Source organism: Carassius carassius, chromosome 38, assembly GCF_963082965.1.
Source record: "Carassius carassius chromosome 38, fCarCar2.1, whole genome shotgun sequence".
Classification (NCBI taxonomy): Eukaryota; Metazoa; Chordata; class Actinopteri; order Cypriniformes; family Cyprinidae; genus Carassius; species Carassius carassius.
In genome coordinates, this window is record NC_081792.1 from 3,543,640 (window position 1) to 3,571,573 (window position 27,934).

At 40.4% G+C, this 27,934-nt stretch overlaps 7 non-coding genes across 7 annotated transcripts; all 7 read left to right on the forward strand.

The window, feature by feature from the left end:
• Positions 1–849: 849 nt before the first annotated feature.
• Positions 850–921, forward strand: trnac-gca (transfer RNA cysteine (anticodon GCA)). The gene has a single exon. It is a non-coding gene; the product is annotated as a tRNA-Cys (tRNA).
• Positions 922–1,469: 548 nt separating this feature from the next.
• Positions 1,470–1,541, forward strand: trnac-gca (transfer RNA cysteine (anticodon GCA)). Its single transcript has one exon. It is a non-coding gene; the product is annotated as a tRNA-Cys (tRNA).
• Positions 1,542–1,728: 187 nt separating this feature from the next.
• On the forward strand, positions 1,729–1,800 carry trnac-gca (transfer RNA cysteine (anticodon GCA)). Its single transcript has one exon. It is a non-coding gene; the product is annotated as a tRNA-Cys (tRNA).
• Positions 1,801–2,348: 548 nt separating this feature from the next.
• trnac-gca (transfer RNA cysteine (anticodon GCA)) lies at positions 2,349–2,420 on the forward strand. Its single transcript has one exon. It is a non-coding gene; the product is annotated as a tRNA-Cys (tRNA).
• A 184-nt stretch (positions 2,421–2,604) lies between these two features.
• Positions 2,605–2,676, forward strand: trnac-gca (transfer RNA cysteine (anticodon GCA)). The gene has a single exon. It is a non-coding gene; the product is annotated as a tRNA-Cys (tRNA).
• A 17,039-nt stretch (positions 2,677–19,715) lies between these two features.
• On the forward strand, positions 19,716–19,787 carry trnae-cuc (transfer RNA glutamic acid (anticodon CUC)). Its single transcript has one exon. It is a non-coding gene; the product is annotated as a tRNA-Glu (tRNA).
• An 8,075-nt stretch (positions 19,788–27,862) lies between these two features.
• Positions 27,863–27,934, forward strand: trnac-gca (transfer RNA cysteine (anticodon GCA)). The gene has a single exon. It is a non-coding gene; the product is annotated as a tRNA-Cys (tRNA).

Below are 27,934 nucleotides of genomic sequence, written 5' to 3' on the forward strand. Positions count from 1 at the left end.
GATTAGCTGTGGAAATGGTCTCAAACATCAAGTATCTTGGAATATACATTTCCAATGACTTAACATGGACCATCAACACAGCCAGCATTATAAAAAAAGGCTCAACAACGCCTTTATTTTCTTAGGAGGTTGAAGCGGGCTGGTCTTGGGACTCCAGTTCTGCTAGCCTTTTACCGGTGTGTGGTGGAGAGTACACTCACTTTTTCCATCACTGCCTGGTACGGAAATTGTTCTGCTGCTGACAAGAAGAAATTGGAGAGGGTGGTCAAATCGGCCCAAAAAATAACTTTGAGCAGCCTACACTCTCTTGAGGAAATTTACACCAGCAGGTGCAGAAGCAGAGCATCCTGTATTATGGAGGATTCCACCCACCCGGCAAACAAACTCTTCAATCCACTCCCCTCGGGCAGGAGGCTAAGAAGCGTTAAAGCCAGAACAAAAAGACTGAAATGCAGCTTCTTCCCAGAGGCTGTGAGAATCATGAATTCACTGCCTTAGGGATTGCTTTTAAAATTGTTTCAAAATTTCTGATTAATTATTTATTATTGAAGGAGTACTTTTTAGGTATCAGGTGTCTTATTTAGGTCAAAGTTATTTTTTTAAATATTGTAGGTTATTAAATTATGTTTTAATTATTTTATGTATACTGTATGTTAACTATCTTTTTTACGCTGCTGGTCCTGAGTACATATTTTATTCTTATGTGGCAACATGTATAGAATGACAATAAAAGACCTGAAACCTGAAACCTGATTGTGACTTAGTGGTGCATCCTCTCGAGAAGAACCATAAACTTTATTCAAAAGTGAGTCTGTCATCTTGTGTGAGACTATGATCCAGGTAGTCGGTGGGGGTATAGCTCAGTGGTAGAGCATTTGACTGCAGATCAAGAGGTCCCTGGTTCAAATCCGGGTGCCCCCTTTGGATTTTGCATGTTAGGAATATGTGTAGCCATATCTTCCTGCCTTTTTGTGCTCATACTGTACGGGGTTATATCTCAATGGCACGCCGTTTTATTGCAGATCAAGAGATCCCAGGTTCATTCCATGTGCCTAATTTGGGCCTAGCATATTAGGAATAAACAAATCCTTGACATAAATTCATTTTTTAGGTTTGTGCTCATGCAGTACGGGGTTATAGCTCAACGACAGAGCATTTGTCTGCAGATCAATAGGTCTATATTTTGGATCTGGCTTGCTTGACATAATCAACGACATGAATTCAAAGTGAGTCTGTAATCAAGTCGTCCACAGTTCAAATCTGGGTGTCCCCTTTGGACTTGTCTTATTTGGAGGTTTTGAGTTGTAGAGTTGCTGATTTTGATTTGGAGTAACTAAAGACCTGAGTTTACAGTGAAGGAGTCAATGTTATATATTGTTGAATCGAAGGATCTAACTTAATCTTTGGCTCGAAGCACAGAATTCTGTAGGGGTATGGCTTAATGAAAGAGCATTTTTCTGCAAAGATGTGGGGGCATAGTTCAGTGGTAGAGCATTTGAGTGCAGATCAAGAGGTCCTCGGTTCAAATCCGAGTGCCGCTTATGGATTTGGCAGATTAGGAATAAGTGCAAGCATATCTTTATAGAAAGATTCTGTATGTGATTGTAACTCAGTGGCACATCCTCTCGAGAGGTTCTTTTTTTGTATTTGGCATGCTTGTCATATCCAAAAACTTCATTCAAAAGTGAGTCTGTCATCTTGTGTGAGGCTATGATCCAGGTAGTCTGTAGGGGTATATCTCAGTGGTAGAGCATTTGAGTGCAGATCAAAAGGTCCCTGGTTCAAATCCGGGTGCCCCCTTTGGATTTGGCATGTTAGGAATATGTGTTGCCATATCTTCCTGCCTTTTTGTGCTCATACTGTACGGGGTTATATCTCAATGGCACGGCGTTTGATTGCAGATCAAGAGGTCCCAGGTTCATTCCATGTGCCTAATTTGGGCTTGGCATATTAGGAATAAACAAATCCTTGACATAAATTCATTTTTGAGGTTTGTGCTCATGCAGTACGGGGTTATAGCTGAACGACATAGCATTTGTCTGCAGATCAATAGTTCTACGTTTTGGATCTGGCTTGCTTGACATAATCAACGACATGATTTCAAAGTGAGTCTGTAATCAAGTTGTCCACAGTTCAAATCTGGGTGTCCCCTTTGGACTTGTCTTATTTGGAGGTTTTGAGTTGTAGAGTTGTTGATTCGGATTTGGAGTAACCAAAGACCTGAGTTTACAGTGAAGCAGTCAATGTTTGATATTATTGAATCGTAGGATCTAACTTAATCTTTGGCTCTAAGCACAGAAGTCTGTGGGGGTATGGCTCAATGAAAGAGCATTTTTCTGCAAAGATGTGGGGGTGTAGTTCAGTGGTAGAGCATTTGACTGCAGATTAAAAGGTCCCTGGTTCAAATCTAGGTGCCCCTTGTGGATTTGGCAGTTTTGGAATAAGTACAAACATATCTATATAGAAAGATTCTATGTGATTGTAACTCAGTGGTGCATCCTCTCGAGAGGATCTTTTTTGTATTTGGCATGCTTGTCATTTCCATAAACTTTATTCAAAAGTGAGTCTGTCATCTTGTGTGAGGCTATGGTCCAGGGAGTCTGTGGGGGTATAGCTCAGTGGTAGAGCATTTGACTGCAGATCAAGAGGTCCCCGGTTCAAATCCGGATGCCCCCTTTGGATTTGGCATGTTAGGAATATGTGTTGCCATATCTTCCTGCCTTTTTTTGCTCATACTGTACAGGGTTATATCTCAATGGCACGGCGTTTGATTGCAGATCAAGAGGTCCCAGGTTCATTCCCTGTGCCTAATTTGAGCTTGGCATATTAGGAATAAACAAATCCTTGACATAAATTCATTTTTGATGTTTGTGCTCTTGCAGTACTGGGTTATAGCTCAACAACAGAGCATTTGTCTGCAGATCAATAGGTCTACGTTTTGGATCTGGCTTGCTTGACATAATCAACGACATGATTTCAAAGTGAGTCTGTAATCAAGTCGTCCACAGTTCAAATCTGGGTGTCTCCTTTGGACTTGTCTTATTTAGAGGGTTTGAGTTGTAGAGTTGTTGATTCTGATTTTGAGTAACCAAAGACCTAAGTTTACAGTGAAGGAGTCAATGTTTGATATTGTTGAATCGTAGGATCTAACTTAATATTTGGCTCTAAACACAGACGTCTGTAGGGGTATGGCTTAATGAAAGAGCATTTTTTTGCAAAGATGTCAGGGCATAGTTCAGTGTGTAGAGCATTTGAGTGCAGATCAAGAGGTCTTCGGTTCAAATCCGAGTCAGTTTATGGATTTGGCAGATTAGGAATAAGTGCAAACATAGCTATATAGAAAGATTCTGTATGTGATTGTAACTCAGTGGCACATCCTCTCGAGAGGTTCTTTTTTTGTATCTGGCATGCGTGTCATATCCAAAAACTTTATTCAAAAGTGAGTCTGTCATCTTGTGTGAGGCTATGATCCAGGGAGTCTGTGGGGGTATGGTAGGCATGTTAGGAATATGTGTAGCCATATCTTCCTGCCTTTTAGGAAGGTCCCAGGTTCATTCCATGTGCCTAATTTGGGCTTGGCATATTAGGAATAAACAAATCCTTGACATGAAGTCATTTTTGATGTTTGTACTCATGCAGTACGGGTTTGTAGCTCAACAACAGAGCATTTGTCTGCAGATCAATAGGTCTACGTTTTGGATCTGGCTTGCTTGACATAATCAACGACATGATTTCAAAGTGAGTCTGTAATCAACTCGTCCACAGTTCAAATCTGGGTGTCTCCTTTGGACTTGTCTTATTTGGAGGTTTTGAGTTGTAGAGTTGCTGATTCTGATTTGGAGTAACCAAAGACCTGAGTTTACAGTGAAGGAGTCAATGTTTGATATTGTTGAATCGTAGGATCTAACTTAATCTTTGGCTCGAAGCACAGAAGTCTGTAGGGGTATAGCTTAATGAAAGAGCATTTTTCTGCAAAGATGTGGGGGCATAGTTCAGTGGTAGAGCATTTGAGTGCAGATCAAGAGGTCCACAGTTCAAATCCGAGTGCCGCTTATGGATTTGGCAGATTAGGAATAAGTGCAAACATATCTATATAGAAAGATTCTGTATGTGATTGTAACTCAGTGGCACATCCTCTCGAGAGGTTCTTTTTTTGTATCTGGCATGCTTGTCATATCCAAAAACTTTATTCAAAAGTAAGTCTGTCATCTTGTGTGAGGCGATGATCCAGGGAGGCTGTGGGGGTATAGCTCAGTGGTAGATAAGATAAAGATAAATATAAAATATACTTTAATGTCCCACAGGGGGGAAATTTGTCTTGGGCTACAGTCACTGCGACACACACTTACAACTTACCACATAAAAAATACACAGAATATAAACAATACAAACATGCGTCATTACACTGTATCGTGAAAATTACAAAAATTAATTTATAATAATAATTGCACAACACAGTGGGGATAAAAAGTATACAAGTAGGTAACCGTCTTTTGCTACTGTTTAGCATCTTAATGGCAGCTGGGATGAATGAGTTTTTATACCTCTTTAACCTGCAGTACGGCATTCTAAATCGTTTACCTGAGGGTAACAACTTTATTTCCTTATTCAGAATGTGGGATGGATCATCCAGAATCTTATGTGCCTCCCTGAGCACAGATTTTTCATACAGTGACTGAAGGTAGCACTGTTCTTGGTAGCCTACAATTTTAAAAGCTGTATTGATCAGCCGCCCAAACTTAGATTTAAGCTGAACTGAAAGATTACCATACCAGGTCTGCATGCTATAACGTATCACACTCTCTAAAATAATTTCGAAAAACAGAAGCAAGATTTTGCTGTTAACACCAAACAGTCTTAACCTTCTTAAAAAGTATATCCTTTGTTGCAACCTGGTGCAAAGATTTTCAACATGAATGTGCCAGGTAAGGGAACAATCAATAAAAACACCCAGATACTTAAATGACGTAACCTGGCGTATTGGTTTGTTATGAATAAGTACAGGATTAGGTTCACAGATTGATCTTGGGTCAAATATCATCTCCTCTGTTTTAATGACGTTAACCATCAGATGGTGAGCATCACACCAGTCCACAAACTGTTTAATTTCTGAATGGTAGGAGACTGTGTCTTGGTCTCGAAACAATAAGCTAAGGATAGCAGTGTCATCAGAGAATTTAACAATATAATTGTGTGGATGTTTACTCACACATTCATTGGTATAGATAGTAAAAAGGACAGGGGAGCTCACACAACCCTGTGGTGCCCCACTGCTGATGGATTTGGGGTCTGAGACTGCCTTGTGTACTTTAACATATTGTGTCCTATTAGTTAAAAAGGAGTAATACCATTCAACAATAAAAGAGCTTACACCCATATTTTAAAGTGTCTCAAGTAAAATAACTGGCTGAATCGTATTGAAGTCCAAACTAAAATCTATAAAAAGTAAGCGTGCGTAGGCCTTCGGGTCCTCCAAGTGCTTAAGGACTAGGTGGGTGATGCTACTTATAGCATCATCTGTACTCCTACCTCGTTTATAGGCAAACTGCCAGGGATCTAACTTTTTGTTAACCTCAGTTTTTAAAAGAGACACCATATATTTCTCAAAACACTTCATTACAATGGATGTCAATGCTACTGGTCTAAAATCATTGTTCTCCTTGGGACAGGGTTTCTTTGGTACTGGAATAATAACAGTCTTTTTCCATAGGGCTGGGATGATGTGAGAGTCAAGTGATCGCTGAAAGATAGGGCACCAGGCTGGAACAAGCTCCTCCGCACATGTTTTCAGTAAGCGGGCAGAGATTCCATCTGGACCCTTAGCCTTCCTAGTACACTGATGCTGGAACAGTGACTGTATCTGTAACCAGTCTATCTCATGTCCTATGTGCAAATCCGTGCTGATGGAGTTTAGGATACTAGTGCAATCATTGTTAAAATCCTGAGTTTGAAATCTAAGGTAAAAGTCATTAAATTCATTAGCTTTCATCCGGTCATCTGTAGTGTTTATATGTACTTTACTTGGTGACATGTTAGTGATAGTTTTCATTGAGTCCCAGAGTTTTTTCGAATTCATGGTTGTAAAGTGGCTTTCATTTACTTCCTTTTGCTTTTTTCTGGCTTTATTAAGCAGTTGGTTCAGTTCCTTTTGCACCACTTTTAGCTCAATTCTGTCATTATTTCTAAAAGCTACCTTTTTTCGATTTATGCAGTCTTTTATTTCCTTGGTTACGTAAGGCTTATTATTTGGGTAAACCACAACCTCTTTCTTTGTAAGGACGCTATCTATGCAATAATTTATATAGTCTGTGATTGTCTCTGTTGTAACATCAATACCTGTGTCGTGAAACACACTCCAATCTGTACACAAGAAGCATCCTTTTAGTGTTTCTATCCCCTCATCAGACCACACACTGACTGTTTTCACTTGTGGCTTGCTGCGTTTCAGCATGGTTTTGTAGATGGGAATTAAGTGAATCACGTTGTGGTCTGAATTGGCCAATGGGGCTTTTGGTTTGGCTACATAGGCATTTTTAACATTGCCATAACATTTGTCAATAGTCTTGTTTTCACGTGTGCTGCACTTGATATATTGTTCAAACCCAGGGAGTGCTAATTCAAGTTTACAGTGGTTGAGGTCGCCCACTACAAACACGGGGGCGCCCGGAGCGCGCTGCAGTTCTTGGTGTACACAGTCAGCAATGCAAGCTGCGGCCCTAGCTGCATTCCCGCTGGGAGGAATGTACACAACGCACACGGCCACACTTCTGAACTCCCTTGGGAGGTAAAATGGTCTCATAGTCAAATGCAAAATCTCGACATCCAGACAGCAAAGTGTTTCCCTAACTGTGTACTGTTTGCACCAGTTGTTACTTACATACACAGCCATGCCGCCACCTCTCGTTTTTCCGGATTGTTCAGTCCTATCTGCCCTGACAAGTGAAAATCCATCGATGTCAATCAGAGAGTTTTGGATATCCCTGTGTAACCACGTTTCCGTGATCACCATTAAACTTGAGGTGCGATACTCAGAGCATGTTCTGGTATTAATCCAAAGTTTGTATATTTTAGCTCGAAGTGATCTTGCGTTGCATAATATCATTGAAGGTAGAGGAGGCTTACTGCCTCTCCATCGTAAACGCTGTGAGAAATAATCCAGTGCCATTTCAATACTTTTAAAACGGTACCGGCGCCTAAACGGTGCCTGAACCGATACTTTAAAAAAAAGACCCACAAAAAAACTATGGATAACATTAAAGAACATTACAAATATTTAAAATAAATACATAGCTTTCACTTTGGATGCTCTTATTTCCCAAGTTATGCTTAATCTAAGGCTAATAAATGTATTTCATAATCTGGGTCATTACTTAATACAAAAACCACACATAATGTTTCGACTGTATCTCTGTCACTCACTCTGATATTTAGTTAAGATGAGTGCTGTCACTGTCTTTAATCCATTCTGTGAATGACTGTATGCTCATTCTTTATAAAGTAGCAACAGTCGTTTGTAAAGTAGAGCACTGTGCAAAAGTCTAAGGCACATTAGTATTTTCACCCCAAAAAAGGGTTTTAAGCCAGTTATTTATATATATGCTGTAGTGTGTCAGTAGGAAATATCAGTTTGTCATTAATTTAATTAATAATCTAGTGCGATTTTGAATGCACAAGCAGTCTGACAACGGCGAAATGAATGTTTGGAAATTTAAATAGATATTTTATACTGAAACAGCAAAGTATATAAATAACTGGCAGAACACCATTCTTTAGTGAAAATACTAACGTGCCCAAGACTTTTGCACAGTAGCTGGTGTATGTATAAAGTACGTACGATTAAATTAAGTATATTTAAATAAGTGTAAGTGTTCGTTCATATTTGTTAAGGGCTAGATTTTTGCTGGAGGAAACAGCTGTTTAGTGATGAGCGGTGAACGCAGCGAAAACTTTACAGAAGATGAGAAACCGACTGCTCCCTCGTGACCTTTTGTAAACTGTATTTATGACAAAGAACTGCACAGATACGGATATTCTAACAATCTTTCGATAAACACATACCTTGTGTCCTCTGTGTTTGTTTCCGCTCGCGCTGCTCTGCCGCGGTCTGCGGATTGAAGAGCGCGCTGAAAGACGGAGAGGAGACCGGTCTGATGCCGGTTTCATATGAAACTTAAGGGGACTGACTCTGAGGCGATCACAAATTTGTATACAGTTTATGGAGCTAAATGCTACAGCCCCGCTAAAAAGCCTAGCGATGCCCGTGCTTCTTGTGTACATTTCGGAGAACCAGGACAAACATTTCAATCGATCGCTCAGGCATTTAAAAGGCACCGAAATCTGTATCCTCTTATTCAGTAAGGTGCATACCGGTTCCATATCCAACCTTACTTTTAAGAAATATAATTTTTGATAAACGAACCCAAAACTGGCTATGTCCTGGCTGGAGTGTGATGTGATTTGTGTCATGTGCAGGTGCGATGGATCGTGTACAAACCAATAGGGTGTCGGAATGGTATCTGTTTATACTTCTCATCCAACCACAATCAAATTCACTCCATCCGGATGGCGCGATTTGTCTGGATAGTTTTTTTTTTTTTTTTTTTTGAATGATGACAAGCCGGAATGAAAACAAGCCGAAATGAAATAGCAGTAACGAAGCTATTTTTAAAATGTAAGGAGTAGAAAGTACAGATACTTGCGTGAAAATGTAAGGAGTAGAAGTAAAAAGTCGGCTAAAAAATAATTACTCAAGTAAAGTATAGATACCCCAAATTTCTACTTAAGTAATGTAACGAAGTATTTGTACTTCGTTACTTGACACCTCTGAAAAGGAGCATGCGTTCCCATACCGGGAGTCAAAACTGGGCCGCCTGGGTGAAAACCAGGAATCCTAAGCGCTAGACCATATGGGATTTGGAAACTTTAAACTGGCCATTGGCTTCTGGCACACTTTTCATACATGTGGTCCGTGTGGGCGCAGGATCTTGTAGTGGCCTGTTGCTTTAGGTCTGCGACTGTAACAATGTGATAATAATTTGGCAAAACAAGAATTATCCATAAGGACGGTTTTCTGAATTATATAGTGTTGTATGCATTCAAAGGATCTGTTTTTTTTACTCACCCCGGGAGTTCAGTTTATTTAGGCAGATTCCTGTGATTGCTGAATTGATACCTTGAACTGGTAATTAAGCTCTTGTCCAGGTGAAAATACTTGTGTCATGCATCTGAAAACACACATTGCAACCGTTATCTAGATGAAAATCTGACTATCATCGGTCTGTCAAAGTACAAAATTGACATATTTTGAATCCGCGAAGTTGCTGATTATTCGCTCGTTCAGTTTAAAGCAGATTACAATTTATTCTCAATGTCCAGGTGGCAATTAGTGATAAGGCTTCAAAATGGCAAAGCCGTGACATCAAAACAACATGGCATTACACCCTTCAAAGTAATGAAGCAGTTACAGAGTAGCGATGAAATTGTTCATTCGAAAATCAACTGGCTGCCAGCCTGCAGTTTATTTCCCCTTTAATCGCCGAGCTTGTCGGAGTGCTTGTGAGACGAATGACAATACCGAAGCATGTCCGTGTCTTCCCTAGACATCGGAAAGGGTGTGCAGAATATGTCTTTTTTGGAAAAAAAGAAGAATGCCTGAAGATTTGCCTTTTCTTCTGGATTTTGGAGAAGAAGAAAAAAAAAACACAACAACAAAATAAGCTGGAGAAAAACAAGCACAGAGCGAGCCAGCCAGGAGTCGAACCTAGAATCTTCTGATCCGTAGTCGGACGCATTATCCATTGCGCCACTGGCCCACCAATAGTAAAGACCCCTGATTGCTACAGAGTTGTTGGTTTTAGATGAGACAGTGGCAAGCATTGCTGTCTGCTTATTCTCACCTTGTTATCAGGAGGTAAGCCCACCAGCCCACCAGTACACCAGCCCCTCCCTGGTGGTCTAGTGGTTAGGATTCGGCACTCTCACCGCCCCGTCCTGGGTTCGATTCCCGGTCAGTGAAAGCTCTTTTGGCTTCCAATTGTGGACTGCGAATTCAAGCTCTGCTAACAGCTGCGAGAAAGCCAGCCAAAAAAAAAGGTGAGCACTTGAAAAAAAAACCTCCTTCGAGGCGTTATTATAGCCGTACATTATATTATTATATTTTCTGAAAGTCCCTGTTTTTGTGTGTGTGTGTTTTATTGTTATGTAATACTGGAATACTTAAATACTTAAAATTTGCAACTTCAAATACAGTGAGAAATAGGCACAAAAACATTGCTAGTGCAAAGATTAAGATTAACAACCCTTTTTATTTGCAAATATAAAGTCAATAAAAAAATTATAACAGCAGTGCAAATATATATGCATGTACAAATATTGTGAGAATACAAAAAGGCACAATAACAATAGTGTGAGGGCAAATATTAACAATCCTTTTAATCTCTATATATATTTTAAAGCCAATAAAACATTTAGAACAGTAGTGCAATTTTGACACATCAATTAAAAATAATAAACAGTAAACCAAAAATGTTTACCACAGTAGTAAAATGTTTACGTATCAGTTTAAAAAAATATAATAAATATCAAACCAAAACAAACACAATAACAATAGTGTGAGGGCAAATATTAACAACCCTTTTAATCTCCATATACATTTTAAAGCCAATAAAACATTTAGAACAGTAGTGCAATTTTGACACATCAATTAAAAATAATAAACAGTAAACCAAAAATGTTTACCACAGTAGTAAAATGTTTACATATCAGTTTAAAAATATAATAAATATCAAACCAAAACAAACACAATAACAATAGTGTGAGGGCAAATATTAACAACCCTTTTAATCTCCATATACATTTTAAAGCCAATAAAACATTTAGAACAGTAGTGCAATTTTGACACATCAATTAAAAATAATAAACAGTAAACCAAAAATGTTTACCACAGTAGTAAACTTTTTACATATCAGTGTAAAAATATAATAAATATCAAACCAAATCAAACATTTGCAGTGCAATTTTGACATCAGACTAAGAAAATAATAAATAGTAAACCAAGACAAACATTTACCACAGTAGTGCAATTTTGACATTCTAGCCAAAAAAAAGTAAATCAAAACAAAAATGGACCATAGTAGTGCAATTATGACATATTCGCCCCTAAAAAAATAGTAAATCAAATATACCAAAAACAAAATAATGATAATAATAAAAACATAAACATACCATATATATATAATGGTATGAAATATTTTTCCAACAGAGGCATGCAGCAGAGGAAACACACAGTAATTACACATAGACAGCTGTCATTGTTGGAGACTTGTAAATTGCACTATAAAGCAAACATTAACCAAATAAAAATATAATGTGCTGAAATAGCAGTTTTAAGAAGCTGGAGGGTTGCCATTCCCCTTTTTTTTTCTTCTATAACCTCGTTCCTGCAGCACAGCCCTCCATTCACCATATGATTGAGTCTCAGACTCTTTGCAGAACCAGTTGCCAAAGTACTGAAGATGTGATGGTGGCTTTCTCTCTTTGTTACACTTTCTGCCAAGAATGACATCTGTCTTCTTCACATATTTTCTTGTGACAGTTCCAGTGCGCTCCCTCTCCAGTTTTCTCTTTCTGTATTGCTGAGTGGAGTAAGGAACATCTTGACCGGATGTCTGTGTCTGAGCTGATGGTGGCAGAGCTGAAGGTAAAGGGAAGTTGAAGAACATCTCCTGTGAGGTACCTGGCACTGTAGAGGATGGCGCGCAAGGGCCTTTCACTGTAGGAAGCTGCACAGATGGTAAAATGAAAGGGAGAGAGATGGGTAGTGCTGGTGCAATGACAGGAAGGCTTTGATGTGATGTTGGAGCCTGGGAGATGGCCTGGGGTTGCAACCTCCCCTTAAGTTTTGCCTTCCCAGCAGTGTTTGGTGGCAGGATAAAAAGGTGAGGCTCAGCCAAATTGTCTGGATAGAGAGTTGGTCCTTTCTGCATAGCCGCAGGAAGCGTCTCGGGTCCTGCCATGGGTGCGTCTGGGGCTTGGATACGCTGCTTCAAAATCTCTTGTTCCTGTGACTTGCCACGCCTGCTGAACCTGGGAAACATAAAACGACAGATATTAATAAACATTTAAGCAATACAAAAGATCAACTACTATTTGTCATGACTATGACGCAGCAGCATGACACAGCTGAGATCACACAGCAGTCGTCTAATGTATTACTGCTTTTGTGAAATGGCTACTTTATTGAGATTAACATTGTATTATGAATTATTGATTCTTGCAGTCTGCTGAAGACAGCTGATCCATGTCATAAATCTTATCTTTCACAATGAAGAAGAAAACAGAAGATGAACTCTTGTTGATTTGTTTCTAGACCTGCAAACCAGCCATGGTTACATTAAGGCTGATGATACAAAAAATTTTGAGAAGTGTTTCTTGGGTACGTTCCCCACTGAGAATGGGTAACAAATTTCAATCTGGATACTTCAGATCAATCTTGCGCTCTGTGTCTTGCCTGGTTGCCTGTTGATGGCAATATTAACCAAAGTTGCCCAGCAGCATTGATCAAAAAAAGTTGCCGTGTAACATCAGCCCTTAGCTGCTTTAAGTTTAGGCTTAGCGGTGACAATGCTTATTTACTCACCATTGTGTGACTGTTGCAGCGTTCACTTCTGGGAGCTGGATGGTGGTCTCACTCATCACCTTAGCATTAGTGAGGATGCACTCTCGGATGTGCTTGTAAGCACGTGCTACAACAGTGAAGCGGGACACCCTTACCCCGTCACAGCGCACCGCGTTTGGGTAGAGAGCACAGAGCCTTGTGAAAATGGCCTCCACCACTCGGTTGCAGTCAGGCCACTGTGCAGGACTATGAGCCCCAACGAAACACCTGCAAATTACAACAGGATACATATTATTAATCTAAGATTGTTTTCATTGTGTGATCTTATTTTTATTTTCCCTTTCCTATTCTGTCTGTTTTGCTTTGTGTTGTCTAAATGTTCATTGATAATATCTGCCCATAGTTATGTTTTCTTTCTTTGTTTTGTTTTTAGATTGATGTTGAAATGTCATATCAATAAATCAGGTCTCTACTGGATTACTGTGTTGTGGAATTATTACAGGGTGTTGTTAGTCAGCCTGTCAGATTTTATTCACAATAATGACTGCATATTATCCCGCTTATTACATGGCTACTTACTAAAGTACAGTAAAAGACAAATTATTTGACACAACATATTGATACAAAATGATTTTACCGATTTAAGAAATGATTGCTTTGTTTCTGCTAAATTAATTATTCCAATGTACGGTTGTAACTGTGTCCATAGCAATGTAACATACTTAGCAACCTAATATATATAGTCAGAATTAAATGTAAATCACAACTAATAATTTATGTTATAACCAAGATAAGCTAGTCATGAAGGTGTCAGGTTACTAAACAAAAAAAGTTGTAGGTGATATTTCAGCCAGTTTCAGATATATATATATATATTACAAAACAATTTGTAAACCCTGTTTACTAAATATAACATACCTTTTGGTGCTCTCCACACCTGGGGCCACAATCTTCTTAGTGGCCCTGAATCGTCCCTGTTTTAGGTTGGTTTGGTGACGTGGTGGGTAAATGGTCTTTTTCCTGTCATACTCCCCCAATGCCTGCCATAGGGAGATGATCTTGATGCACTCTTCTCCCGACAAAGCCAGACAGTGGTCTCTGAGGCCAACCAAGAACTCTGCCAAGTCCTGCACGGCTCCATACCCCTCAATATTATCAGGTCCAACCGAATCCTAAAATGAAAGATAATTTAGGAACTTTTGATAGCATCAATGAAAACAAATATTCACATGAAAGCACATTCAATGTAACCCAGATTATGTTTACATACATGTAAATGTAAATAAAAAATAAACTGGGCCCTTACATCATGTGAAGTGTTCTCTTCCGATGTTGGACGATCCGTTTCTGCAGATAATCGGTCCACTGGGACAACATCAAAAAGGTAAATATTGATTTGAAATTTTTATTTATGCCTTTCAATGTGATAAATACAAATTTATAGTTAGTGTGATAACAAATACCGAAATCTTTATGAATACTTTGGTAAAACTCACAGCTATGTGCTCCAGGAAAGAGTCCTAGATTTGATTGAGTGTGCAGTGAGCTGCTGACAGGAGATGACACTGGTGATGGAGGGACCACAAACAGTGATGACGTGGTGCTGGTTGCTGGAGGAGTTGGAGATGATGCTGCAGACGCTGCAGACACTGATGCTTGTGAAGAGGCAGCAGGTGTCTGTTCAGTGTCAAAGGTGGGGACAGTGATGTCCTGAAACTCCTCAAGTTCAGCATAACCTTCATCCACCTCTATACCAACCTCAGTGGTCTCTGACTCTTCAATGGCCAACTTGTAGTCCTGCAGAACTTTACCAGTTTGCTGGTAAAGATATTCCACTCCAATAAGCTCACCTTTAAAATAGAAAAACATTGACAATTAGATAACATACCATAATATTATATTATAACTTAGTGGTTCAGTGGTTTATACTTAAATTAAAGTGTCACTAAAAACAAAAAAAAATGTTATATACCAGTGTACTTTCTTGGCCCAACATAAGGAATGATTTTCATGCCCATAAGCTCCTCTGCAAGAGTGTTGACAGCATGACGCAGAAGATGGTTGTAGGAATGTGGTTGCTGCTGATTAGTTGTTGCTGCCACAGCCCGGTCCTCATTCCACCTTGCAAGCCCATCCAAAAGATATGCCTGAAAGAAGGTGTCACTTGCCAGCGTGCCTATAAATGAAAAAAATAATAATAATAAGTTCACAGAACAAAAATTTCATATAAATACACAAATAGCTGTTCTTGCAATTCTCATAATTATTTCAGTATAAATCATATCTTAATTTAATAATTCAGTTAAATAATTTATTAACCTGGGATGAATCTGTTAAGGTGCAAGTGAAATTACTCAATTGAAGTGGAACCTCTGGCACAGCGGTATGTTGGCAGGCGGTGCCCTCCCTTCAGTACAGTACCCGTCTGCATGTAGAGCTGCACACCGGCAGGATCCTGGATGCAGGCCACATGCTTCCGCTGGGACTTTAAAATCTCTCTCATGCGGGCTGAGTTTATTAGTGGGACTCCCAGAGTGTCACGACCAGCATCTCCATCAAAGGCCTGAACATGGCTGTCAATCAGCGCCAGGGTCTCTTTGGTCCCGCGAGTGGTTCTCCCGCAATGTAGCGCTAGCTCGCTACGATTGATAAAGCGCAGCACATCAGCCTCGGATGATGGTTTCCCATCAGCTTCCAGCTCTGCTTGCTTAGCCGTCTTCAGGGCAGCCAGGTCGACCTGGTCCCACATGAAAATACAATGGCTGAGGCCACTCATAAATGTGGCATATAACTGGTGAGAGTCGGTGGTGCAGCCGACAGCAAACCTTCGCATGAAGTGCCAGACATCTAACCGGATGGTCATTTGCCCCCACTCTTCAAACATCCTCCTCAAAAGAGTGTTGCCACAGCAGTCTCGGTCGACATACAGCACTTCGGGAGGAGCCACCCCAGCCACTCTGTATCGCTTGATAAGGCCTTCTATCATTGGCCCCAGACCAAAACCTTCGCTCGCTGTGAGCATGGACATGATCACCTGTCCATGCTCATTGCCAACATTAGTTGCCCAAGTAGCAGTGCCATAGCTGCGTCCTGCTAGTTTTCTGGCCACTTTTTTGGTAGAATCCATTTTTAAGATTCGACCATATTGTGATGTTATAGTGGCCTTGACCTCATCCAGCCTTTGCAGGACATCCTGGGCATACAGCCATCGGTGCTTGGGTATAGAAGGCATTGAAGGAGCAGGTTCAAATGTCACAGGCAGGATTAGGCTCGACGTGACAGCACTGGCAATCCCCTTGCAATCTGTCAGATACTGGGCTGTCTTTTGCAACCAGACATCAACATGACGCTCCTGTAGCTTGCGCTGGATCTGGCTGCTGCTGTTTCCCAGCCCACGCTGACGCATCAAAGTTACTACCTCAAAGTCACATGCAAGTTTTGAAGTAAGAATGCAAAGGAACAGCACCCTGTGGCCAATGTCGAGCTGGGAAACGAGATCATGGCTCCAGCTGATGACCTTCCTTTTACATCTTCGGCAGGCAAGGTACTCAGATGCCACAAAGTACATCTCACCCATGGCAACCACCTGCCTGATCTTTTGATGCAAGCCAGCTGAGGTCAGAAGTTCTTTTTGACAGTCTGGATGCGGACAAGTCAGCTTCACTTGCCACAGTTTTCGTGGCATCCAGAGCAGCAGGCGATGGCCAAAGTAATTCTCCAAGGAAGGAGAATTACTGGTCTTCAGTGGCACCGGTGGAGGATACCACCAAAGTTTGTTCACCCTACTAAATACCAGCTCAGGATGCCCCTGTGCTGTCCACCTGAACAGGGCCTTGGAGATCCACCTCTGGTCCACTTCAGGCAGGGTGTGTGTCCATCCAGCAGGAAGACAGACTCGTCTTGCTGAAAAAATTAAATAAAATAGAAAAACAGAAAATAAACACATAAATAAACAAATTCACATTGCTTCACTTTACTTTATTATCCCTGGAAAGGAAACGTTGAATACTTTAAATAAGTATAGACGTACATGCCACATATGACTCCTCAAACTTAGCTGCCTCTGCCAGCAGTGTGCTGTCATCTATCACAAGGGACACAGTCGGACAGGTGAGGGTGGCTGAGGGTCCTGTGGCTGTCTCAAGGGACACAGTCGGACAGGTGAGGGTGGCTGAGGGTCCTGTGGCTGTCTCAAGGGACACAGTCGGACAGGTGAGGGTGGCTGAGGGCCCTGTGGCTGTCTCAAGGGACACAGTCAGACAGGTGAGGGTGGCTGAGGGTCCTGTGGCTGTCTCAAGGGACACAGTCGGACAGGTGAGGGTGGATGAGGGCCCTGTGGCTGTCTCAAGGGACACAGTCGGACAGGTGAGGGTGGCTGAGGGTCCTGTGGCTGTCTCAAGGGACACAGTCGGACAGGTGAGGGTGGCTGAGGGCCGCGCACGTGCCTGGGCCAAAGCTACAAACAAACACAGGACAAACAGATAAACATGACTACTGAACAGCAATAAATGCTAAACAAACCAAAAAAGTGTTATACAAATAAATGTTTGCTTACAAGGTGCGACTTTGAGGGGGGAAACCAGTCTTTTTACAGCCTTGTTCAAGTTTTTTTGGTTAGGCAACTTCCTAACCAAGAGGGAGCGGAGAGAGGCAGTAGAAGTATGGGTGGTGGTAGTGTGCTGGGTGGGGGTGGTGAACTCTGTGGGGGCAGAGTGCTGGGAGTCAGCAGCATGCTGGGGATCTTTCCCAGCATATTGCTCTTCCTTCATGGCAATGGCAATTCTGCCAGAAGGAAAGAGCTCAATATACTCCCTGAAACTCCCCTTGTTGTGGGCATGTTCTTGGGAGTCTTTGCTGCCTCCTGTGGGGTCCCTCTTCATAGCTGCCACCAGATAAGCAGCATACCCCAGGGCATTTTCAGCCACCCACCTAAATGTTTGCCCACGAAATACACCAAACTGGATTTCAAAGAAACCCAACAGGTGCTTTCTGTTAGACAGATCTCCGTGGTGCTCACTTAAACTTTTCCTGGCTTTGTCCAGCACTTTCTCCGGGGGCAGGGGTCTTGTGTATGACTTTCCTCTGTTGGCGTCCTTCACCTTTGACGCTTCCACTGTATCCGTCAGATTCAGGCTTCCATCAGCCCGTCTCCTGAAGCGAGGTTCCATCTAAATTAAAAAAAGTGAACTACATTTACTTATGATCACCTTTTAATGTTGATTTTATATTATGCTGTGTTTGTGTATATATTTTTCTACAGGCTAAAAATGTTGGCTAACATATCAGAATTATCCCAGAGTAAGAGGTAATTTTTTCAGATAATTATTATACATTAAAATATAACTTTTGTCCCACCTGAGACAGGGAAGGGAAAGTTCAGTCTATTCTATGTGATCTCCTTTTTAAAGACAAATATTTCACAAATTTGTCTGCTCTATTACAAGTAAAGATCATACATTCAAAATTCTAGAATCAAAATATACTTAAAGTACTAAAAGTAGAAGCATAATGCATACTATATTATTGCATTATAACAAGTAATGCATTAATGTATAAGAATCGTTTTAATGTTGCAGCTGGTAAAACTGTAACTTAATATACTTTATATTCTGCTTGGTCGACTAATCTACAAAAATATGAAATACTTTTTTTTTATTATAATATTTTACATTGATTAGCTGAATTATTAGCTTGTCTGAACTACAGGTTATTCATTCAAAACAACTTTATATATTTGACACTTTATTTTTATGTTAACATAAAAACACAACTCACTTTACAATATGCTGGCACTAATATGCAATAAATAAATACAATTAAATGCATTAATTCATGCTTAATTCATGCACAGATAATCATGACTTAATATATAACTCATTAAGGACAAAACCATTTATTAATTATTACTGCATTGGCAACAAATGAACATTTTATATGATTCATAGATAAAGAAATCAATAAATTGTTGTTATTAGTTAAATGTGTCATAATGTATCCATTCCTTAATAACATATTATATTAACTAACAGTGTAAAATTATATCAATAATGAATCATTAGATAATAATTTGTAAAGATATCATTATGTTATTACTTTAACTTTACTTGTTGAGGTACATGACTAATTAAAAAAAAATCCAGAACCACAATATCATTTTAACAATATGTTAATAGCTCTTTACCTCAACATGTAAAGTCATAACATGATTCCTTTGAAAATCATTAGCTCATGATTAATTAAAGCTGACAACTGGAAGTTGAAGTAAATAGCTTTGGCCACTGTAGTAATTAAAATATACATTTACGTCATTAGTTAATATAATGTTATTAAGGAACTAATACATTAAAGTAAATTTAACTAATAAAATTGTATTTATTAATTTATCTATGAAACATATAGAATGTTTGTTAGTTGCTGATGTAGTAATCATTAATTAATGGTTTAAGTTAGTCCTTCATTCGTTTACATTAACTCATGATTATCTGTGCATTCGTTAAGTATAAATTAATGCATATTTGTGCACCAGTATTGTAAGTGTTACTTTTTTATTGATAAAAGATTCACTTACATTGCAAATGTTGGTTAGAAATTAATCGATGACTGTTATCTTCTTCTTCAGCCGTGATCCGCAAGTCTCCGGGGGTTCTTGACGTTATCAATTGTTGTTGATAACTTGTTGTTACTACGGAGAATCACGGATGAGGAACGAGCGCTTATTGGTCAATTTCTTGTTGTTACTGGGTGGAATCACGGTTGCAATACGAGCGCTGATTGGCTAATTGCTTGTTGTTACTGGGGGGAATCACGGTTGCGATACGAGCGCTGATTGGCTACTGCGCGGTTGCTATACGAGCGCCGATTGGCTAAAACATAAATTTCATGGTTGCAGCCGGGAACGTGATTGGCTGTCATAACAAAGAATAACCACGACCTACAGGTGACATGGAGCGCCACTGGCCCACCAATAGTAAAGACCCCTGATTGCTACAGAGTTGTTGGTTTTAGATGTGACAGTGGCAAGCATTGCTGTCTGCTTATTCTCACCTTGTTATCAGTAGGTAAGCCTACCAGTCCACCAGCCCACCAGCCCACCATCCCCTCCCTGGTGGTCTAGTGGTTAGGATTCGGCACTCTCACTGCCGCGGCCCGAGTTCGATTCCCGGTCAGGGAAAGCTCTTTTGGCTTCCAATTGTGGACTGCGAATTCAAGCTCTGCTAACAGCTGCGAGAAAGCCAGCTCCAAACCAAAAAAAAATGGTGAACACTTGAAAAAAAGACCTCCTTCGAGCCAGAGTCGAAGGAGGCAAAAAGAAGCATGCGCTCCGATACCAGGAGTCGAACCCGGGCCGTCTGGGTGAAAACCAGGAATCCTAACCGTTAGACCATATGTGATTTGGACACCTTAAACTGGCCAGTGGCGCACTTTCCATACATGTGGTCAGTGTGGGCGCAGGATCTTGTAGTGGCCTGTTGCTTTTGGTCTGGGACTGTAACAATGTGATAATAATTTGGCAAAACAAGAATTATCCAAAATGACGGTTTTCTGAATTAAATAGTGTTGTATGCATTCAAGGGATCTGTTTTTTTTTTTACTCACCCCGGGGGTTCAGTTTTTTTTGGCAGATTCCTGTCAAAGTCACCTTTATTTATATAGTGCTTTAAACAAAATACATTGCGTCAAAGCAACTGAACAACATTCATTAGGAAAACAGTGTCAATAATGCAAAAATGATAGTTAAAGGCAGTTCATCATTGAATTCAGTGATGTCATCTCTGTTCACTTAAATAGTGTCTGTGCATTTATTTGCAATCAAGTCAACGATATCGCTGTAGATGAAGTGACCCCAACTAAGCAAGCCAGAGGCGACAGCGGCAAGGAACCGTAACTCCGAATGGAGGAAAAAAAAACCTTGGGAGAAACCAGGCTCAGTTGGGGGGCCAGTTCTACTCTGACCAGACGAAACCAGTAGTTCAATTCCAGGATGCTGCAAATTCAGATTGTGCAGAAGAATCATCTGTTTCCTGTGCCCTTGTCCTGGTGCTCCTCTGAGACAAGGTCTTTACAGGGGATCTGTATCTGGGGCTCTAGTTGTCCTGGTCTCTGCTGTCTTTCAGGGATGTAGAGGTCCTTTCTAGGTGCTGATCCAGCATCTGGTCTGGATACGTACTGGATCCGGGTGACTGCAGTGACCCTCTGATCTGGACACAGACTGGATCTGGTGGCCACGGTGACCTCGGAACAAGAGAGAAACACAAATATTAGCGTAGATGCCATTCTTCTAATGATGTAGCAAGTACTTAGGGTGTTATGGGAAGTGTTTCCGGTTCCGGTTTACCTAATTAATGCAGCCTAAAAATCCTTTAACTGATTTGGATAATAAAAGCATTATAGTATGTTATGTGTATGCCAGGTTAAAGAGATGGGTCTTTAATCTAGATTTAAACTTCAAGAGTGTGTCTGCCTCCCGAACAATGTTAGGTAGGTTATTCCAGAGTTTAGGCGCCAAATAGGCAAAGGATCTGCCGTCCGCAGTTGATTTTGATATTCTAGGTATTATCAAATTGCCTGAGTTTTGAGAACGTAGCAGACGTAGAGGATTATAATGTAAAAGGAGCTCATTCAAATACTGAGGTGCTAAACCATTCAGGGCTTTATAAGTAATAAGCAATATTTTAAAATCTATACGATGCTTGATAGGGAGCCAGTGCAGTGTTGACAGGACCGGGCTAATATGGTCATACTTCCTGGTTCTAGTAAGAACTCTTGCTGCTGCATTTTGGACTAGCTGTAGTTTGTTTACTAAGCGTGCAGAACAACCACCCAATAAAGCATTACAATAATCTAACCTTGAGGTCATAAATGCATGGATTAACATTTCTGCATTTGACATTGAGAGCATAGGCCGTAATTTAGATATATTTTTGAGATGTAAAAATGCAGTTTTACAAATGCTAGAAACGGGGCTTTCTAAGGAAAGATTGCGATCAAATAGCACACCTAGGTTCCTAACTGATGACGAAGAATTGACAGAGCAACCATCAAGTCTTAGACAGTGTTCTAGGTTATTACAAGTGGAGTTTTTAGGTCCTATAATTAACACCTCTGTTTTTTCAGAATTTAGCAGTAAGAAATTACTCGTCATCCAGTTTTTTATATCGACTATGCAATCCATTAGTTTTTCAAATTGGTGTGTTTCACCGGGCTGCGAAGAAATATAGAGCTGAGTATCATCAGCATAACAGTGAAAGCTAACACCATGTTTCCTGATGATATCTCCCAAGGGTAACATATAAAGCGTGAAGAGTAGCTGCCCTAGTACTGAGCCTTGAGGTACTCCATACTGCACTTGTGATCGATAGGATACATCTTCATTCACTGCTACGAACTGATGGCGGTCATATAAGTACGATTTAAACCATGCTAATGCACTTCCACTGATGCCAACAAAGTGTTCAAGTCTATGCAAAAGAGTTTTGTGGTCAATTGTGTCAAACACAGCACTAAGATCCAATAAAACTAATAGATGATAAGAGCAGATCATTTGTAACTCTAAGGAGAGCAGTCTCAGTACTATGATACGGTCTAAATCCTGACTGGAAATCCTCACATATACCATTTTTCTCTAAGAAGGAATATAATTGTGAGGATACCACCTTTTCTAGTATCTTGGACAGAAAAGGGAGATTCGAGATTGGTCTATAATTAACTAGTTCTTTGGGGTCAAGTTGTGGTTTTTTGATGAGAGGCTTAATAACAGCCAGTTTGAAGGTTTTGGGGACATATCCTAATGACAATGAGGAATTAATAATAGTCAGAAGAGGATCTATGACTTCTGGAGGCACCTCTTTTAGGAGCTTAGATGGTATAGGGTCTAACATACATGTTGTTGGTTTAGATGATTTAACAAGTTTATACAATTCTTCCTCTCCTATGGTAGAGAATGAGTTGAACTGTTCCTCAGGGGGTCTATAGTGCACTGTCTGATGTGATACTGTAGCTGACGGCTGAATGGTTGCAATTGTATCTCTAATAGTATCGATTTTAGAAGTAAAGTAGTTCATAAAGTCATTACTGCTGTGGTGTTGGGAAATGTCAACACTTGTTGAGGCTTTATTTTTTTTAATTTAGCCACTGTATTGAATAAATACCTGGGGTTATGTTTGTTTTCTTCTAAAAGAGAAGAAAAGTAATCGGATCTAGCAGTCTTTAATGATTTTCTGTAGGATATGTTACTTTACCGCCAAGCAATACGAAATACCTCTAGTTTTGTTTTCCTCCAGCTGCGCTCCATTTTTCGGGCTGCTCTCTTTAGGGTGCGAGTATGCTCATTATACCATGGTGTCAAACTGTTTTCCTTAACCTTCCTTAAGCATAAAGGAGCAACTTTATTTAAAGTGCTAGAAAAGAGAGTCCATAGTTTCTGTTACGTCATCAAGTTGTTCTGAGGTTTTGGATATGCTAAGGAATTTGGTTACATCAGGAAGATAACTTAAAAAGCAGTCTTTTGTGTTAGAAGTGATGGTTCTTCCATACTTGTAACAAGAAGTAGAATTTACAATTTTGGCTATATGAAGTTTGCACAGAACTAAATAATGATCTGAGATATCATCACTTGGCTGAATAATTTCAACACCATCAACATCAATTCCATGTGACAGTATTGAATCTAGAGTATGATATTTGACAATGAGTAGGTCCTGAAACGTGTTGTCTAACCCCAATAGAGTTCAGAATGTCTATAAATGCTGATCCCAATGCATCTTTTTCATTATCAACATGGATTTTAAAATCACCAACTATTAAAACTTTATCTGCATCCAGAACTAACTCGGATGTAAAATCACCAAACTCTTTAATAAAGTCCGTATGGTGCCCTGGTGGTCTGTATACAGTAGCCAGTACAAACATAACAGGGGATTTATCATTAACATTTGTTTCTCTGGATAATGTTATATGAAGCACCATTACTTCAAACGAGTTATACTTGAAGCCTGCCCTCTGAGAAATCCTGAAAACGTTGTTATAAATTGAAGCAACACTTCCACCTTTGCCTTTTAGACGCGGCTCATGTTTATAACAGTGATCTTGGGGGGTGGACTCATTTAAAATAATGTAATCATCAGGTTTTAGCCAGGTTTCTGTCAAACAGAGTACATCTATATTATGATCCTGTGATTGCTGAATTGATACCTTGAACTGGTAATTAAGCTCTTGTCCAGGTGAAAATACTTGTGTCATGCATCTGAAAACACACATTGCAACCGTTATCTAGATGAAAATCTGCCTATCTTCGGTCTGTCAAGGTACAAAATTGACATATTGTGAGGTTAATAATGAAAGTGAGACCAATTTTTAATCCGCAAAGTTGCTGATTATTCGCTCGTTCAGTTTAATGCAGATTACAATTTATTCTCAATGTCCAGGTGGCAATTAGTGATAAGGCTTCAAAATGGCAAGCCCGTGACATCAAAACAACATGGCATTACACCCTTCAAAGTAATGAAGCAGTTACAGAGTAGCAATGAAATTGTTCATTCGAAAATCAACTGGCTGCCAGCCTGCAGTTTATTTCCCCTTTAATCGCCGAGCTTGTCGGAGTGCTTGTGAGACGAATGGCAAAACCGAAGCATGTCCGTGTCTTCCCTAGACATCGGAATGGGTGTGCAGAATATGTCTTTTTTGGAAAAAAAGAAGAATGCCTGAAGATTTGCCTTTTCTTCTGGATTTTGGAGAAGAGAAAAAAAACACATTAGACCAGCGACCTAAGGATTGCCAACACTCCAACCTACAGTCCTCCACTCTACCAGCTGAGCTATCGAAGGGGCAAAGTGTTAGACAGAACCTCGACATATCACGGTCCTGTAGCTCTACTGCTGGCCAAAAAGTCACTTCTGGTGCAGGAAGATGTGCTGGATTTTTGAGGAGGGAAGCAAAAACAAGCATGCGTTCCCATACCGGGAGTCGAACCCGGGCGAAAACCAGGAATCCTAACCGCTAGACCATATGGGATTTGGACACCTAAAACTGGCCAGTGGCGCACTTTCCATACATGTGGTCAGTGTGGGTGCAGGATCTTGTAGTGGCCTGTTGCTTTAGGTATGCGACTGTAACAATGTGATAATAATTTGGCAAAACAAGAATTATCCAAAAGGACGGTTTTCTGAATTATATAGTGTTGTATGCATTCAAGGGATCTGTTTTTTTTACTCACCCCGGGGGGTCAGCTTTTTTGGGCAGATTCCTGTGATTGCTGAATTGATACCTTGAACTGGTAATTAAGCTCTTGTCCAGGTGAAAATACTTTTGTCTTGCATCTGAAAACACACATTGCAACCGTTATCTAGATGAAAATCTGCCTATCATCGGTCTGTCAAGGTACAAAATTGACATTTTGTGAGGTTAATAATGAAAGTGAGACCAATTTTTTATCCGCAAAGTTGCTGATTATTTGCTCGTTCAGTTTAATGCAGATTACAATTTATTCTCAATGTCCAGGTGGCAATTAGTGATAAGGCTTCAAAATGGCAAGCCTGTGACATCAAAACAACATGGCATTACACCCTTCAAAGTAATGAAGCAGTTACAGAGTAGCAATGAAATTGTTCATTCAAAGATCAACTGGCTGCCAGCCTGCAGTTTATTTCCCCTTTAAAAGCCGAGTGCTTGTGAGACGAATGACAATACCGAAGCATGTCCGTGTCTTCCCTAGACATCGGAAAGGGTGTGCAGAATATGTCTTTTTTGGAAAAAAAGAAGAATGCCTGAAGATTTGCCCTTTCTCCTGGATTTTGGAGAAGAGAAAAAACACACAACAAAAAAATAAGCCGGAGAAAAACAAGCACAGAGCGAGCCAGCCAGGAGTCAAACCTAGAATCTTCTGATCCATAGTCAGATCCATAGCGCTATCCATTGCGCCACTGGCCCACCGATAGTAAAGACCCCTGATTGCTACAGACTTGTTGGTTTTAGATGAGACAGTGGCAAGCATTGCTGTCTGCTTATTATCACCTTGTTATCAGGAGGTAAGCCCACCAGCCCCTCCCTGGTGGTCTAGTGGTTAGGATTTGGCGCTCTCACGCAGAGGCCCGGGTTCGATTCCCGGTCAGGGAAAGCTCTTTTGGCTTCCAAATTTGGATTGTGAATTAAAGCTCTGCTTACAGCTGTTAGAAAGCCAGCTACTAAACCAAAAAATGGTGAGCACTTGAAAAAAAGACCTCCTTCGAGCCAGAGTCGAACCCCCGGAAAAGCTCTTTTGGCTTCCAATTGTGGATTGTGAATTAAAGCTCTGCTTACAGCTGTTAGAAAGCCAGCTCCAAACCAAAAAATGGTGAGCACTTGAAAAAAAGACCTCTTTCGAGCCAAAGTCGAACCAGCGACCTAAGGATTGCCAACACTCCAACCTACAGTGCGCCGCTCTACCAGCTGAGCTATCGAAGGGACAAAGTGCTAGACAGAACCTCGACATATCACGGTCCTGTATCTCTACTGCTGGCCAAAAAGTCACTTCTGTAAGCGTAACATGCTTCGGTATTGCTGTTTTTTTTTACTCACCCTGGGGGTTCAGTTTATTTGGGTAGATTCCTGTGATTGCTGGATTGATACCTTGAACTGGTAATTAAGCTCTTGTCCTGGTGAAAATACTTTTGTCTTGCATCTGAAAACACACATTGCAACCATTATCTGCAATATAACCAGCCTGCAGCCAGGAGTCGGACCCAGAATCTTTAGATCCGTAGTCAGACGCGTTATCCATTGCGCCACTGGCCCACCAATAGTATAGACCCCTGATTGCTACAGAGTTGTTGGTTTTAGATGTGACTATGGCAAGGATTGCTGTCTGCTTATTCTCACCTTGTTATCAGGAGGTAAGCCCTGATAATTGCCCAGCTTATCCGAGAGCTTGTGTGATGAATGGCAATACCGAAGCATGTTACATGACTCCCCATAGACATCGGAACCTCAACCTATCAGGGTTCTGTAGCTCTACTGCTGTCATAAAAAGTAACTTCTGGTGAAGGAAGATGTGCTGGCATTTTGAGGAGGGAAGCAAAAAAGTTCAAGCTTTTCCATACCGGGAGAAATGCATGGGAGAAAACCAGGAATCCTAACTGCTAGACCATATGGGAACTGGCCAGCTTTAACTGGGCACAAGCTTGTGGGCCACTTTCCATAAACTGGCCAGTGTGGTTTACAGAAATAAATAGTGTTGCATGCATTCAAGGGACATGAAAAACTGCCTATCGTCGGTCTGTCAAGGTACAAAATTGACATATTGTGAGGTTAATAATGAAAGTGAGACCAATTTTTAATCCGCAAAGTTGCTGATGTAGTTTCGTCTACCGGTTCACAGAATAATCACACTCAGTCAGTGGTTTTCTCTCAGAAGAAAAGACTTTATTTTATGGAAAACAACGCGGAGAGTCCTTGCAAGGAATTCTCTCGAATGTTATTTGGTATCTCCTTATATACACTATATGGTGCGGTTCCACAATAGTCAAACTTTTCCTTATGATTTTAATGCCTCCCTAGAGAGGAGAGGCCCCCTGATTGATTTATTCTAAAGAAAGGCCCTGTATGTATGTCTGACCATATGTTTGTCATCGGTTTTGTACATTCCAGCACGTAGGCAACTTTCTATTTTATTGCCTAAAATTTGTGACATTTTGGTAAAATGCACCACTTGTGGTGAAATTAACCATAATCCAACATTTTCTCTATGCATATTTCTACAGTATTATGGGACAAAACGTACAAAAATGGATTCCTCGGAGCTTGCAGAGTACAGCTGATGAGACTTCAACCACGAAATCGCTAAAATTTATCTGTCCAGGGAACCATTAGGAAGGGTGTGCTGAATAAATGGCAAATGTGAGTTTTTTTTTTTAAAAATGTCCATTTACAATTTATTCAGCGGGACTTCCGTAGTGCTCCCGTGGACATACATTTTTATGCAAATTCTACAGTATTATGTGACCAAACTTACATGAATGGACTCTACTGAGCGTGCTTTGTACAGTAGAGGTGTTTCCATTAACAATATTGCACTCATTTGAAATAAATCAAGTTAAATAGATTAGGAATAAGTGCAAACATATCTATATAGAAAGATTCTGTATGTGATTGTAACTCAGTGGCACATCCTCTCGGGTGGTTCTTTTTTTGTATCAGGCATGCTTGTCATATCCAAAAACTTTATTCAAAAGTGAGTCTGTCATCTTGTGTGAGGCTATGATCCAGGGAGTCTGTGGGGGTATAGCTCAGTGGTAGAGCATTTGACTGCAGCTCAAGAGGTCCCCGGTTCAAATCCGGATGCCCCGT